Source organism: Pseudorca crassidens, chromosome 4 (genome assembly GCF_039906515.1).
Source record: "Pseudorca crassidens isolate mPseCra1 chromosome 4, mPseCra1.hap1, whole genome shotgun sequence".
Lineage (NCBI taxonomy): Eukaryota > Metazoa > Chordata > Mammalia > Artiodactyla > Delphinidae > Pseudorca > Pseudorca crassidens.
Window position 1 is genome coordinate 104,682,984 of NC_090299.1, and position 14,953 is coordinate 104,697,936.

The 14,953-nt window shown below is 39.9% G+C and overlaps 1 protein-coding gene and 1 non-coding gene across 9 annotated transcripts in view; both read left to right on the forward strand.

Annotated features, from left to right (window-relative positions):
- Window positions 1-14,953, forward strand: part of SLC4A4 (solute carrier family 4 member 4) — a 354,963-nt gene that overhangs the window by 98,223 nt on the left and 241,787 nt on the right. The window lies entirely within an intron of this gene.
- On the forward strand, window positions 10,356-10,428 carry TRNAW-CCA (transfer RNA tryptophan (anticodon CCA)). The gene has a single exon. It is a non-coding gene; the product is annotated as a tRNA-Trp (tRNA).

Sequence of the window (14,953 nt, forward strand, 5' to 3'; positions counted from 1 at the left end):
TCTTTCTGAACCTTTGCATTTAAATGAGGATAATGACCCACATGGGTCCTGGTCTTGGAACCCCTTTGCTCCCACCAGTGCTTTTGCTCCCCATCTTTTTCTTGCATATTTCTGATTCTTACACTTTGGGTTCTTATTTTGGTTGTAGATTGTCCCTCAGTAGCCTCTGGTTTTCTGGTGTTTCCCTCTTTAGCCTGCCAACTTACTTCTCTCACTGGTAGTTATCAGCCTGCTGCCCTCGATGGGGAATCTGATTAGGCAACTGTTTAGTCATGGAGTAATAGTCCTTGGAATGTGTTTCCTGATGGGTGTCCTGCAGCAGTGGGTTATGGATATGCTGAGAAATTGATCTCTGCTGCTCTTGGGTAGCCTGGCAGGGCCTCAGTGGACCCAGGGGTCAGGTAGCCTCCTCTGTAGACTTCAGTGTGACATACCAATGTCATTCTCTACGTGTTCCATGATGGGCCAGAGCCCTAAGCACTGCTTCAAGGAATTGACCTAGAGTGCCACTAGTTAGTGATGGGATAGGATTAGATATTTTGCTTAACTCAAGATAAATGAGGCAGTCATTTAATCAGAAAAGGAAATGAGACTTTCTTGGCATAGCATATTCTTTATGATCCCATCCCGGCTCCTGGTAACGTTTTGGGTTGAAAGAACTGGGTGCTATCAGAGGTGCTCTTGTGTGAGGATACCCCCTACAGGCTCACCTGGGTAGTGTGAAGGCAGATGCCTGTGCTGATGATAATCCTCTCATTAGATGTCTCTAGGCTCAAAAGATGGGTGCTAGTATTTCAGGCAAGTTCAGTGAAAGCTGGGGCCTGATGAAACATTGGAACTTGGAAGTATGCTGACTTTCAACTCCTGCTCATATGGCTGGCACAGGCAAGTGGGCAAGCGTTAAGGGAAGCAAAGTCAATAGCTAGGGCACTAGAGACACTGGACTGCTCAATAATGACCAGGTGTAAAACAATTCTTGTATTACTCTATAAAATGTCATTGAAAAGTTAAATATTAATTTTTTTGAAATTTGCCCATCCTGTGCATTTCAAAATCTGTACTTAGATTAAAATTTTTTGGTAAGATCTGTTTCCTCCTTGTTTTTTTTTTAATGAATTTATTTATTTATTTATTTTTGTCTGTGTTGGGTCTTCGTTGCAGCACATGGGCTTTCCCTAGTTGTGGCGAGCAGGGGCTACTCTGTTGCGCTGCGCGGGCTTCTCATCACGGTGGCCTCCTGTGTTGCAGAGCGCAGGCTCTAGGCACGCGGGCTTCAGCAGTCGTGGCACGTGGGCTCAGTAGTTGTGACTCACGGGCTCCAGAGCGCAGCCTCAGTAGTTGTGGTGCATGGGCCTAATTGCTCCGTGGCATGTGGGATCTTCCCGGACCAGGGCTCGAACCCATGTCCCCTACATTGGCAGGCGGATTCCCAACCACTGCGCCAGCAGGGAAGTCCACCTCCTTTGTTTCTGATAAATAGTTTTCCATAGTGACAAGTACTAGCTCTGTTTATTATGATTTTTCATAATAAAAACTTTGAAGCAGCAGTTCTCAAACTCGAGTGGACATCAGAATCCCTTGGAGGTCTTGTTAAAAATTCAGATTTTTGGGCCTCACTCCCAGAGATCTGACTAAGTAAGTTGTGTGGCTCAGGAGTGTTTTATAAAAGCAGCCATGTGGATTCTCTTGCAAGCGGTCAGAAGACCAAACATTGAAAAGCATTGGATGTGAAGGATGATGCTTTCCTACTTATCAGGTGGTGGATGCTTTTTTTGTACTGTCAAAGGAAGATTTGAGTTGAAGGCTTGTGTTTTTCCCCTAGCATGTGTTTCTTCTTATGCTGTGTTGAAATACAGAGACACCCAACCAAACCGGGATCATCACCAGCAGTTTCTATAACTTTGTGCAACGTCAGGTCAATCATTATATGTTGTTTTTGGTTATGCCATTCAGAAAACACTCAAATTATTAAGTTGGACAGAGTAACATCACCTTGCATTTGTGTATAGCTATACAGTTAAGCAGTATTTTCACTGACATTGTCTCAATTGATCTTTATAACAATCTTGTGCAATTGGTATTCCATTTTTGAAGTAGGAAGTTTAAGATTGTGAGTAAATGGTAGAAGTGATACTCTAACCAACATCATTTATACTTCAAAATTAGGCAGGGGGGCTTCCCTGGGGGCACAGTGGTTGAGAGTCTGCCTGCCAGTGCAGGGGACACGGGTTCGTGCCCCGGTCCGGGAAGATCCCACATGCCGCGGAGCGGGTGGGCCCGTGAGCCATGGCCGCTGAGCCTGCGCGTCCGGAGACTGTGCTCCGCAACGGGAGAGGCCACAGCAGTGAGGCCCGTGTATCACAAAAAAAAAAAAGGAAAATCAAATAACTGACTTCTTAGCAACCGTGCTGAATGCTTGAAGATAGTGAAGCAGTATTTTCATCATTTGGGGGAAAATATTGAACTTAAATTTTTTATAATTAACCACATTATTTATCATATGAGGACAAGTATATTTTTATATTTAGAAAAACTATGTACTTTATATGAAAATATTTGAGACACTATAATACAGTGGAAGATATAATCCAAGATAGAGGATATGGTGGTAGGGCAGTGTCGGGGGGAGGAAACTGGTAGCTACAGTGGCAGTCTTGGGCCTTCCAAAAGAACTAAAGACACTGCTTCCCTGGTGGCCCAGTGGTTGAGAGTCCACCTGCCGATGCAGTGGACACGGGTTCGTGCCCCGGTCTGGGAAGATCCCACATGCCGCGGAGTGGCTGGGCCCGTGAGCCATGGCCGCTGAGCCTGTGCATCTGGAGCCTGTGCTCCGCAACGGGAGAGGCCACAACAGTGAGAGACCCGCGTACCGCAAAAAAAAAAAAAAAAAAAAAAAATTAGGCAGGATTTATTATGTGCCAGGGACTATGATGTACATTTTGTTCATTCTCTCTTTGAATCTTCATAAGAACTGTGAGGTATTATGAATACCTTTATTATTATCATGGTCTTTTTAAATAATTTGGCTCTTGATGAGGTTAAGTAGCAGTAACTTCTTGAGGTGACGCCTTTAAGTAAATGGCAGGGCCAAGATTTGAGTTAGGTTCTTACCCTGGGTAGTGTGAAGGCAGATTGCCTGGATTGATTACAATCCTCTAATTAGATGTCTCCATCCTCAGGAAGCTGGGTGGTAGTATTTCCAGGCAAGTTACCAGTATACATTACAGCCAGTTACCAGTATACACAACAGAAAGCCATGCTGCAACTCATTCTAGAAAGAACAGAAAGTAACAGAAAGAAAGATCTAATAGGAAGGAAAGCAGACATTCAAAATTAAAACCAAAGGAAAGGAAATAGAATTGTACATTTTTAGAAAACTTGATAAAAATAGGAATTTATGCTTTTTAGTCATCGGAAGTACAAAGGGTGGGAAAGGCATAAGTTGTAGTCTACACACATTCTGATAATGTTAGCCATTCTTCTTGAAGCATAGAGTTGTCCTGTGTTTTATAGGCTTTTGTGTGTCATTCAGTCTTTCATTTATGGGATCATGTTTCCATTACTAATACCACCTGGTGTTTGACCTTCATGCCTATGCCCTTGGCAGTGACTGTCTCTATATCTTCAGTGTACAGTATGGCCTTTGTGTTTTGAATCAGAAGTTTGCTTTCATCAGGCACATCTTGTATTTTTTTGTGCTCGTGATTTCTTCCCATTGATAGAAAAGTCTCAGTGATACTATATTTATCCTAGACTTCCTGTTGAAAGTTCACAATTAAAAATTTTGGTTTTGGTAGTTTTGGTTATAATCCAATGATCAGCTTTAACACATAAGAAATAAACAAAATGCTTAAATATTTTTTTGGGCCCTGAATCCTACTTTGAACTATGAGGTAAAACAGAGTATTTTCTATTTACTAAATGTCACCAAGATTCCACATGAATAAATGACTCAAGGCACCTTTTCGTAATCTCAAGTCAAGCTTTTATCGTGACTTCATGTCATCTATTACTGATGGTGATGAAAATGCCCATGATGTAATATATTGCCCTGACGTTTTAAAATTCTGTATCTACGAAAGGGCATTTAGCAACTATTCATGTCCATCTGACTTTTAATATGTACTGATTGCATATTAACATGTTTTGGTTCTGATAGTCTAGGGGACTGGGCCAGAAAGGGGCAGCATTCAGGATGATGTCCTGTTCAAATTGGTTCTGTCTTGCTTGGTGCCCTGTTGAGAGCCATGAGTGAAGATCTAGGATATATCAGTTTAGGCATGTGTTTTTTCTAAATGCTTTTCTTTCAGGGAGGATTGCTGAAAATGTCAGAGCCCTTACTTTCTGATGGAGACAGTGAATCCATGCAGCTCTTGATGGTTTGGCTTGAAAACAAGGAGTTGGAGAGCAAATGTAGGGTAGGCTTCTAGAGGAGGTTTTGAGGGCATTTCGAGCCTTCAGGCCGATATCTTCACTCGGGACATCTTGTGTGGTTCAGTTGTTTATTCAGTTAAAAAAATCTCCATGGAAATGCTATGGAGAGTACTCTGCTTTTTTCCTCGCTCCATGCTATAGGTAAGAGAAAGTCAATTCTAATTCTTCCTTTTTTCTCCTTTCTGTGACTGGCAAAATGTGCATGACCTTTGTACCTTTCAGTCAAATGGAGGCTGCTTCTTGACTTTTAAGGTGGCTGGTGGAATTACATTCTAGGTTCTCAAACTTTAGGGACTTAGCAGAGGCCTAGGCTAACCTTGAGAAGGTGCATCCTTATGCCTTTGAGAATAGCACAGAGTGAAGCAGTTGGAGGAGCCAGGATTTCAATACAGACAGGAGTAAGTAATTTACATTAGGTAAGAAATTATTCCCTTTCCTTGCGGCAGGTGAACAAGCTAAAGAGGAAAATACGAGAAAGGAAATTAAGCTGATTTGAAGAGGGAAAGTGTCTATAATGGAATATTTACAAACTTTTTATTAAAGGAAATTGTATCTTTTTGGACTGTTGGTTGAAATGTGTGTTGGATGTGTATATAATATTTCTTATATTATAGGATTTTGGTATAGGATTAAGACATTAGTCAGCCATGACAACTACGTTATTAATTAACAACTAGTTAGTGGATACCTGCTGGTACTGTACTGCATAGAATACCAAAATGTTCTAAATGTTTTTATATACAAACTAAGATGTTATTATAAATAGGAGAGAATCCCTGCTTCCAAGGAGTTTTACAATCTAGCAGGGGTAAAGATAATGTGTACATACGATACCAGTTGAGAGCACTTGCCAAGTAACCTATCAGTAAGTGAAAAAAATAGTGTAAATAGAATCTCTAAGTATTGAGTGATGAAGGGAGTGGTACTAAAGATGTGGGACTAACAGAGGAAGGAGATGAATTTTGAACTGGATAAGAGAGAAACGTACATTGGCAAATAAAAGTGAGGATGGCATTTTGAGTAGGAAGAAAGCTAAATCTGAGGACACAGTTTTGGAAATGACAATGAACAAGTCAGGCACACTGGCTTGGTTGACATGGAACTTCCATGGCCATGGATAATTTGTGATGAATTTGATTATAGCTTTGACGTGATACCGCAGTAGGAACATGCCATAGGTCCTTTTTTTTTTTTTTTTTTTCCCCCCCACTGCGCCGTGTGGCATGTGGGATCTTATTTCCCTGACTAGGGATCGAACCTGCGCCCCCTGCAGTGGAAGCACAGAATCTTAACCACCAGGACTGCCAGGGAAGTCCCTCCATAGGTTCTTGAATACATGCAATGTGTTGAGATAAGATAGTTACTTAGGCAGCATAAATATCTTCAATGGATTGGAGTGGTGGAGCTAGAGTTGGGAGAGTGTTAAGGGGTTGTTGTAATCCAGGCGTAAGTAATGAGGGCTTAGTGGGCTGTGTTGGGAAAGTCTGCTGGGCTGGAAAAAATGAGCTCAGGTTTTGAGATGTTACATTTCAGGTGTCAGGGTCGTAGCCTGAGTTGACCAGTCAGTAACTGGAGATGGGATCACAATTTGAGAGGTCAAGGCTTAATCATTGATTTTTGAGGCATCCGCATAAGGGGATATATCGTTCAGTAACGCCTGTGGTATATGCTTCATAGTGGTGAATACTGAGGGAGAAATGCAGAAAGCCAGTTTCAAACCTTACAAACTGTTGCCAGCCAAGGGGGTGGAGGCAGGCAAAAAGAAAAGTCAGCAAATGAGAGAAAGAGGTGGTAGAAGAACACAGAGAACATCCAGGGAAACCATGCGAGAAGAGAATTTCAGCAGTGCTAAATGAAGCATAGAGGTCAAGGGGATTGAAAACTTGAGAAAGGCCTATCGGATTTGTCAAGGGAAAGGTCTTGGAGTTTTAGAAAAATGTGTTTCCAGTGAAGTTTCAGAGCAAAAGTGCATCAGGGATTTTCTATGTACTCTGCATGACAAGGGGATTAATGTTTAATAAATAAATCCCTTCTGTAATTGCTTTAGCACATATGACTGGGTAACTGGGTCTTCGGTATTTCAAGGGAAATTATGAGGACACCTCAGGAAGAAGGTGAGGTTAGATTTCTCATATTATGCAAACCAGTCAGGTGATTTGGTGGGTTATGTGACAGAGAAGCTCTCAAAGCTGAAATGTTGGGCTTACTTGGATTCACAAGGTCATACTGGCTTTGGGGAAAATCCTTGGGAAAATGGAAAATCCAGGGTTTGAAAGCTTCTTCATGGGTACTGTTATTTGGTGTGTGCTGATGGATGAGCTTGAAAGGATTTGTCAAAATGTTGAGCTGTGGAAAACAATAAGAATCAGATTGAAGTTTATGAAAAGCAACATTAATTAACATGGAAATGGGGGCACCGAAGAAATTTTGGTCAATGTTGAATCAATGCTGTAAATTTAGTGACTTATTATGAATAAATGGAGGTGAGAGGTTAGACATGGTGAAGACCTCAAATTTTAAAAGTCAGGAGACACTTTTTTATGACTTAAAGGGAGACATTTGTAGTAAGAAAACAGCCTTTTCAATTTATCTCCTATTCAGCTAATTAGTGGTAGTCTCATTAGTTAGAAAACCTGGAACGATAGCTGTAACATGGTCTGACAGATGTAAGTAGATGAAAATATACTGCTTTTCTGGTGAGTTAAATATGTGATTTTGGATTTATAATCACAACAGACTAGTTGAGAAGGGATGAAGGTAGAGACGGGATTAACTTCTTTTTGGTCTTTAGCTCATTTTTCTTTATGTTCAGGTAGTAGTTGCCTAGAACTAACTATGGGCTAAATACAATTTTGCTATAATTGAGGATATGACTTTAATGTTTCTACAGATTTTCATGTCTCTACAGCAAAACATGAATTGCTTGTGTTGTGTCTCTGATATAAAATACAGTGTTTTCCAAGTGCTTTATAAAACGTAACTTAGGTGGGTGAACATGGAACTGTGCTTAAACTTGGATTGCATGGGAATCTGAAAATTTCCTGATTGTCTATTCAGGTTGATACATGATTGTGATATTCATGATAGTGTGTTTCTTCTTGATTTCCCAAAAGCTGTTGTATGGTATGCAATGTATATTGAATCGAGCCAATAGTTTTCAAAAGGTCTAGGAACTTTCTAAGTTTACTTATTTGAACTCCACCTTGTTACCAAAAACCAGGTGACATATAGTTATTACATACACTAAAAGAATAAATTATAAATAAGTGGGAAAACTAAAGGGAAAAAAAATAGTGACTTAAATGGAGTCAAGAAAGAACAAATGTAAGCCAGTGAGTAGTCATGGCCATGTGGTATATGTGGACCTCATTTTTGTTTTTAAGTTTTCTATCAACCAAGGCAAATGTGGAACTTGTTTTCTTACTCCACTTATAGAGACCATGAATTAAAAACAAATCACTTGCTTAGGAGAAGCACAGGTATAACCAACACAGACCAAGAAAGAAATAAAGAGGGCTTTCTATAATGCAGTGAACGATGCCCTTAACAACATCTTGATAAGAAACCCAGCAAGTTCTCATGAGCTGGCTCCATGAGTCCATTGACTGCTGGTGTCACATGAAAATGTCCTTTGGCAAAATCTATTCAATGGCGGGTCTCCAGGGTCAGTTAGATCATTCTTTTAGTACTTAAGTTTGGGGTAACTATATTTCTTTCTATTTCATGTGTTTTGAGCTGTCAGGGTATCCATTTGCAACCCAGGACATACCCCTGTCACTCTTAAGGTCTGAGCACTCGTAATTGAAAGCATCCACTATATGAGCTGTCCTTTTACCATGAACCGGCGGGAAGGATGAGCTTTCATCACATTAGTGAAGGGTGAGGTAATGGTTACACAATCGATTTTTGGAGCAGATGATAAAGAAATTCCAAGGAAAATGTTAGGGTCTTCATTTCCCCTGTGGATTTAAAGGAGAACTAAACCTGACAAAAATTTCCAGAAATAGTTTTCATGTTCCTTCCCAAACTAGGAGTATACTAGTAACTACAGTAAATCTTTTCTGGAACAAGGTGGAACATCCAGAAGAATAAAGTACATAAAATAGAAGTAAGGTTTCTGTGAGTTTAAGGGAGAAGCAAACTCTCCAGTTAGGAAAGGTTTCCTCTGTGAAGCCGTCTCGTGCTGCAGTGGAACAGATTCCCCTGCCAGGTATGAAGTGTGTGTTCACTCTGGAGCGGCCTGTTCGTTGTATTTCCCTTGGCACGTGATTCGGGTTCTTGGACACCTTGGTGAACTCATCACATTAGATCATGGGTTGATGGAAGTTCATGTTTGGATGTTTTTAAATTGGTTGGGACCTGGCTAGGGGAAGAATGTATGTCTACAACTGGCCCTGAAAGAGATTAAACTTACTTGAATTTTTTTTTTAATGTCAGTGGAGTGGGTAGTAATATTTCTTTTGCACTGAGCTAGCAAGTGTGCCTGTTAGAAGAGCATTCCTGAACACATGATGAATCAGAGACTGATTAGCTCTAGTTTAAGGAAGGCATCTGGAAACCGCTTGTGAAGGAGATTTTGCCATTAATTATAGAAGATACACATGCCACCGATTTAAGGACGAAAGACAGAGATTACCCCTTACCAGACTGATTTCTGTCTACTGTATGTTCTCTTTTAATTTAAACTTCAGGATGCTGTCTTAAAAGTAGTTTGTTTTTTTCAGCCAATGATATGGAAAAAGCGAATGATAGCCACAATTGTTACAAATATTATGTGTACAGTTATATTGAGCTGAAAACACGACAAGTCACCAGTCAAAAGGGTAGTTTAGTTTTTCCTTTGCAAAACATTTAATCTTGTTCCATAAAACAGATTCTTTATAACTTACTGCTTTTATGAGGCTGCTTATTTACCTTTCTACAATTTTGACCATTTAGGTATGCTGAAGTTATAAAGTATGCGTATTCAGACCTTAGGTTTTTAGGTATGGATGACCGAGGGCAATAATTTCAATGAGTGAAGTGGGGAATAGAGCTTGTTTCTGTAGGGAATGATAATTGTAGACAAAGAACTAAAGTTTAGGAACATCATAATTATAGATGTAAATTTAGAAGTTATCTATTTTACAATACTTCAGAATATTTTTTATTGCAAAAGTAATATATATGTATTTATATTGAAGAAAATATAATTAATATCAATAATCAAAAAGAAGAAAAATGTAACAATCACCTGGGATCTATAGATAGGCCATTAATGTTTTAGGTATATCCTCCTAAGTTTGTATATTAAACGTATATATTTTTGATAAAAATGGTATTATACTATAAATACATACTATGTTCAAAACCTGCTCTTTTTTTCCTAACAGTGTCTCATGAATACCTTCCTAGATTATTATACAGTTTTATAGCCAACCCAGTGTCATTTTAAGGCCGTTGCACAGATGTACCATAATTTATTTACCCATTCCCCTGTTTTGGGGTGTTAGGTTCTTCCTCATTTTGGTTACTATAAGTAGTGCCTTAACAAACCGCCCTGTAGTTAAATCCTTGAGGCCATCCATGGTTATTTCCTCAGAATAAATTGCAAAACGTGGAATTCTGGGTCTGGAAGCAGAACTGGAAGCTTCTGGTATGCATCATCACAGTTATCCTCCACAAAGTCTTTACCAATTTGCAGTATGATCAGTGGTATATGAGAGGGTGTATGGAGGTGGCATTCTCTTCAGAGGTAATAGCTAAGGCTTTGCTGTTAATGTAACTTGGTATGGTTGACAGTTCAGCTGAGCACCTGGAACCCTTCTGGGAGCTGGAGCGTTCTTCAGCTCCTACTCCATTGAGTCTGGGAATATTTTAGGCTGAGTCCTTTCTGAGCCAGACTCCTCCTCCTTACAATTTACAATGACATTCTTTGGACCTCCCTGGTGGTCTAGTGGTTAAGACTCCACGCTCCCAATGCAGGTAGCCCGGGTTCAATCCCCGGTCAGGGAAATAGATCCCGCATGCATGCCACAACTAAGAGTCTGCATGCTGCAACTGAGAAGTCCGCAGGCCGCAACGAAGATCCCCCGTGCCGCGACTAAGACCCGGCACAGCCAAAAAAATTTTTAAATTAAGTTTAAAAAAATGACATTCTTGGATCAGTCATGGACTGTGGCAAAGTGAAAAGCTCCTTTTCTCCTCCCCACACCTGCCTTTCTTTCAAGTTCTCCTTCAGAGCTATCCACTGATCTTCTTGCCCCGCTGAGAGCTAGGTCATTTCCCATCTGAGTCTAACACACAGAAACTGGGGACTGTTGCTCTGCCTCTGGACTTAGAGATGGAGAAAAATTATCTCTTGATCCTTGTCTCCAAGGACAGCTTAGACCCTGGAGCTGCAAACCTTACGTATTTATGCAGTAACTCTGGACTGGCTTTTACCTCTAGTTTTAGATCCTTTTTAATACCCATGTAAGGGATTTTCAGGGGCTTTACCTTGAGTTTCCTAAGAGAGGAAGCAATCACAACCGATTCCTTCTTCAGCATTGACTGGAGAAGAAAATATTTGTAGTCCCTCCTGCCTTTTCACTTTGAGTCTTCACAATGGGAGTGTGCTCATCCCTGGCAGTGGCTGCCCACTCCTCCACTTCTAAGGCATTGTGCCATTCAGTGCTTGTTTCCAGGTCTTTAGTTGTCCTGCCTTGAACAGAGTCTTTTAAATTTGTTCTGTTTTTTAAACTTTCTTTCTTTATCTCGTACAAATAAAATTTTAATGTATTTTCATTTCCATAGTTGAAACAGAATCGAGTCAAAAGCAATACAATACAGAATAAGTAATGGAGCAGAAAATCAAAGCCTCTCTTCATCCCTTTGCTCTTGAGTCCTCTCCAGGGTTATCTGTCTACTCTTTTCTCTTTGGACTTATATGCATTTAAATGCACATGTAGAAAGATAATAACTTGTGTTTTGCAATAGGTATAGTTAGAAATTGACCTAGCTCATGTGAAATGATCCATGAACTTTGAGCCTAAAAATCCAATTTGTATCTTTTAGTAGCATGCAGCATTTCTATGTTATAAGAAATGTCTGGGTAAATGGCAAAGTGCTAGGCTCCTTGGGTTTATTTTTATTGAGTTGGATGTATTTTCTGTTTGGGGGGCATTAGTTACTTTTAGACACACTAGACTAAATGATAATGTTTTAAACATCAAAAAAGGATTGGGGAAGACTGAAACATGATTTGATAATTTCTGTTGGTTATTTGTATTGTCTCCTTAATGTTTTCCTAATTTCAAAAAGTGGCTTACTTCTGTGTGTTTGGCATACCTTGGAGTTGATCGTTTCAAATAATTCTCTACTTACTACACTTACTTAAAAATCTGCTCTTTTGGGTTAAAAAGGAGAAGTATTCTGTCCTTGTAGATATGTCATTTCCACAGACATGTTGGTTTGCCATATTGGCTGAGTGATAGGAAGTAAAGGGCAGAAAATATGAAATTATCCTTCATTGGATATTACGTTGTTCTCTCAAATTATCTGGGTTTTAAAGTATTATTGGAAAAAAGTACCCCCTAATCTTTTATTAAAGATAAAAGACAAGCTCTTACAAAGTATAGGTTGTTTGCAGGACTGAGAAATATTGGAAATATGTCTTGGCTCAACTAGCTGGCCACCCTCGAGAGCCAGTAATACCAAGTGGCTCAGCTTAGTTGCACTCAGTGGCAAGAGCCATTCTGAGGTTTCCCATGTGTTGGGAGGGGGCCCAAGACAAAGAGGTCCTTGTAAAACTCAGCTAGAGACTTGGCCATGGGACAGAGTCCTTGCAGAATCTGCATTAACTGTGCCCTGCCCAGAGGCAGGCTGCTACAGCCCCTGTGCTGTAAACCATCAGCATCACGGACTGAGTCTGCGTCTCCAGGTAATACTCTGAGCTTCTTTAGCTTATTGTCCTCATTATTATTCCTGAATACTGGAGCTGCCCTTGTAACATCACGTGCCTTCTCTGCAAAATCATGTCACACATTCATCGTTAAAAACCGCTTACTCTTCGTTTTCTCACGTGTGGTTGTTTCTGTAGAAGATAATCACTTATCCTCACATCTAACTTTCATATTTGCCATGTATATGTATACACACATATATCAATAAAGTTTTTAAATTCACCAATACATTTGTTTCTTTTGCCATAGTATAAAGAGAAAATAGTATCATAATATTTGAAATCAGAGGACCTGGGTTCAAGTTTTGCTTCTGCCACGTAATAGCACTATGACCTGCTGAGGCTCTGTTTCCATCTCCCTTTCCCATCCTGGTTGGGACTTGTGAGCCTCAAATGAGGCAATATATTTAAAAACATTTTGTGAACTGTAAACTGCCACACAAATGTTAATTATTGTTACTGTTTTAAATTTACTGTCTCCAGTATAATCCAGCATTAGTAATGAATGCCTCATGAGTCATCTTAATCCCAGAGAAGAGAAGACATAAACTTAATATACCCTACTTTGGTGGTCAAAAGGTATATTCATGTTAAGGGCTACTGGTAAGGAGTGAAAAATCACAGATATGCTGGGGTTCCGCAAGCAGCCTTGGGTGGAGAAAAGGAAGGAGGCTGAGGATAGAGATCAGTAATGGCTTAGTTTCTGCACAGCCCGGTGAAAGACCACTTTGAAGGATTAGGTTCAGCTATTAAGGTTGATAGTGTTTTATACTTTACATTGATGCTTAAAGAGTAACATTTAACAACTTTTAAAACAATGATTTTGTGAGTCACCAAATACACAGATATGGTCAGATGTGTATTACACTTTTCAGGGAAATTATCTAGCTGTTTTGGTAAAAGTGAGAGTCCTTTGGTTACAAAATAAGCAGTAGAGGAAAGAAGATTCAGGATTTCCGAAGGTGAGTTTCCCATCCTGGAAAATGTGTTTCCTCAGTTGGACGCTGGGGCCATCTTCAGGTTAGAAAGTGTCAACAGGAAACAGTTCTGGTTCAGGAATAGGTAGGTTCTGTGTTTCTCACTTTGTAGACGGGCTTCTGTTTATCAGTTGGGACTTGGTTTTCTTCCATCCAGCCTCATAGATGAGTGGCCGGTTTCATTTCATTTTTTGGCTTCATCTTCAATTTATTTGCTTGTTCTTTTCATTGGAAACTTTTCTGCTGAAAATATCTTCTGGGGTTCAACTTTAGTGAAATCTTAGCAAGTTTTATTTATTAGTCTAGCTATTATGTTTATCCTTAAAACGTCTTTTTTGAAGCAGGACATCTCACACATCTAGATGCTTGCAATGTGAACATTGTTTATAATTCCAAAGAAAAGTTTTATTCTGGGTTTGACTGAAGTGTTGAATTAGTCAAGTTACGAGATTCGGTTTTGCTCTCCGTGAGGCAGAAAAGTGGCGGGAGGATGTGTTGTGACTTCAGCCAACTGGCCGACAACCAGCCTCCCTGATTTCTTGGCCATAGGAAATAGGGCATTTGGTGACAGGTGCTGAGGAAATGAATAACAATTACTATGATAAGTCTGACACATTCCCAGTTTTGTTCTCTATTTTTGGTGTTTGGTGCTTTTGTTTTATTGAGAAAGAATGGTATAGCTTCGTAAGATGCTATTTTATTTCAGTTTCTAGGTAGGAGTGATCGTTGTGGATGTAGGAGGAGGCACGTATCTGAGTTGAGAGCTATATATTTATTCTTGCGGGCTTGGAAATAATGGTGATTCTTTTTCGGTCTTAGCAAAGGAAATATTTTAAAAACAACCCGGTTATTGAGAAAAGCGTATCGTGGTGGTAGAGAAGCAACGAGCTAAGAGTCATGCGTTTAAAAAAAGTCTTGCTGAACATGGATGTTTCCCGTAATGTCTCTGAACCTATTTTCTTGTTTGTAAAATGATATTTCTATGTAATTTCTAAGGTCCTTTCCAGATCTAAAATTCTCTGACTCTGTGATTTTTCTCTATGACCACAATTGTTTGATTCCTTCCACAGGGAATGAAGGTAAGAGACATTCCGTATCAATGAAAATGACCTTTAAAGATACAAGGCAGCAAAGGGAATGTGTGGACATGGACTTGTGGGTCTTGAACCTAACTGGTTGTCAGTGGCGCACTCTCTTTGATGTGGGCTACCTGCACTGTTGACTCCTGGCTGTTTGTTTCTCCACCCCCAGGTATGCTGATATTCTGAAAGGTAGGCACTCTATCCTCAATGTGTAGTTTTCAGCAGCCTGTTTCTAGGCAGGACACGTGTATTTCAATGGTGACCTTCAATGGCAGCCTTCATTGTATGACTCTTTGGTAACACTAAGACTAGGACTTTGCGACCCTATGGGAAAGGAGGATGGTACCATGTTAGGCTTAAATAGGGTATTTTGGAGATGGAAAAACATCACGTATGCTATCTAAGCATAGATTTTGGTAAATGGTTTTAGATGGGTTGTTTTTCAAACTCTGTCAGGTTTCCTTAAACTTTTACACTTCTAGTGGTAATTGTTTTCCTGAGGTTTACAATACATTTTATTATAAATGAGGTTTTCCATC